The following is a 2,362-nucleotide window of genomic DNA, read 5'->3' as shown; positions in this document are numbered from 1 at the left end:
CTGGTCCATCATCATTATTTAAATACAGTGTATATTCACTAAAGTTGATCCTGGACCATCATCATCATCATTTAATTGCAGTGTAATTTCACTAATGTTTATCCTGAACCATCATCATCATTTAATTACAGTGTAAATTCATTAATGTTGATCCTGGACCATCAAAATAAAGTGTTACTAAATATTTACTTAAAAAATTCTAGTTATCCTTGACATTGATATTGCAATTGAAAAATATGAGAGCAAATTCTTCAGATTTTACGACACCAGAAATTCATTACTTTCAGTGTATTAACCACCTTTTCAATGGCAAAGTTCACCCTTCAGTTCAGGTTCCAGACCTGCTTGAGTTTCTTTCTTCTGTCTATCAAAAAATGAAGATATTTTGAAGAAAGCTGCAAATCTGTTACCATTGACTTTCACAGTATTGTTTTTTCTATATTTTTTTACAGGTTTTCAGCTTTCTATGAATTTTTTTCTTTAACAGAAGAACTAAAAAAAAAAAAACTAAAACAAAGTTTGAGAACTACGTGAGGGAGACTAAATAGTGAACAAAAGAGTACACATTTATTGTTGGGGAACTATTTTACACACACTGTTGTCTAATGACTTTCCTAATTATTCAAACTTGCCTCGTTAACATAATAAACCTAGTTAAGCATTTACATTACACTTTAAGCTGAATACTAATATCTTAAAAATACAGCTAGTAAAATAATATTCATCTTGGCAATTTTCTCTGGGTGCTCTGGTTTCCCCCACAAGTCCAAAGACATGCTGTACAGGTGAATTGCGTAAGTTAATTGTCAGTAGTGAATGTGTGTGAATGAGTGTTATGGATGTTTCCCAGTGATGGGTTGCAGCTGGAAGGGTATCCGCTGTGTAAAACATATGCTGGATAAGTTGGCGGTCCATTCTGCTGTGATGACCCCAGATTAATGAAGGGACTAAGCTGAAAAGAAAATGAATTAATGAATGAATCATGGCAATGATAACTAATCAAATTCAAACTAATTTCTACATTTAACATCACTTGGGAAATTGGTTTTAATAATAATTTTGCCTTCAACTGTACTCTCAAAAAAATCTGAGCTCATTCAAACTACTTATTTTAAATGAACTGAAACAACACAACTCTAGAGCTTTTTGAGGGGACAACTTAATTGTTTTATGTTCAGTTTACTTAAATGTGTTATGTTAACTTTATCAATTTGTGTTGAAACAACATGGATGAATTGTTTGAAACCCTGCATTTTTTACAGTGAAAATAAAGCACAACACTTAGTGTCCACTAGATGGCGCTGTTTCTAATGTTGGAGAACCCATTTTAAAAAGCGGTCTGTGTGAAGTACAGTATATATTTAAGAGCTATTTACGAAAGCACAAATATGCGATCTTTTGAATTAAAATGTTCAATATGGCAGTGTTCATACTTTCATACTAATTTTGTTAAGCCTATTGCATTTGCTCAAAATGCTTTAGAAAGTGACTTCTGCTCCATAAGGATCTAGTAGGAGGATGTTTTAACACCTCCCACATTCAAAGTTAATTAAGGTCTGCAGTTTTACCACTATTGTGTTGCATTCTTTCCACAGACACAGATTAAAGGGGCACACAGATACCCAGCATTCACAACAATAAGTGAAAAGCAATTCTTACATGGAAGAGATTTTTAAGGGCAAGTATACTGTAGAACCAAGCCACTCCAGCCAGAGTTCAATGACCTCAAACTGTGAGGAGTCGAATGCATTCAGCGGACCGCTGACACCCTCTGACAGCATGTTTTATTTAGATTTCCTCTGACCTACAGCATCTTTCAGGCAAATATCACTTAAAAATAGACTATGTCGCAAAAGAGCACTTTATGAAAAGGAGACTGGAGTATGCATTCATCTTATTGAAAAGGACCTATTCTAGGACAGGCTGATGCAAAGGGGCTGACCGCATAAAAATGAAATGACCCTGACATGAAATAGACTAAAAAAGGCAAGTTATATCACTCCTCCAAGCCTCCAGAATTCTTAAGATTTGGCAGGATAGAGCCGTGACTGCAGTTTTCCATGGGGAATTACTGGACACAAGTTTCTTTGTCTGAAAACATGTCTGTGTCATAAAACCTCCGGACATCTGGTTTAAATCATTTTTAAAAAGAATTGATTGTGGTATAGAGATAAAAATAGATTGTTCTTTTTATGGAAGTGCTTGAATGTTTTAGATCACCCTTGAACAGAATTATGTTTATCTATATTTTTATTTACATATAAGTGAAGCTACTTTGAAAAGTCCAGATTAAGAAGTAATTATTGTCAGTTATGCTTTAAAGTGAACTCAATGGCCACTTTGTTAGGTAAACCTTACTAGC

Source organism: Danio rerio, chromosome 2, assembly GCF_052040795.2.
Source record: "Danio rerio strain M-AB ecotype USA chromosome 2, GRCz13ab, whole genome shotgun sequence".
In the NCBI taxonomy this organism is placed as follows: Eukaryota; Metazoa; Chordata; class Actinopteri; order Cypriniformes; family Danionidae; genus Danio; species Danio rerio.
Note: the sequence above shows the minus strand (reverse complement) of the source record.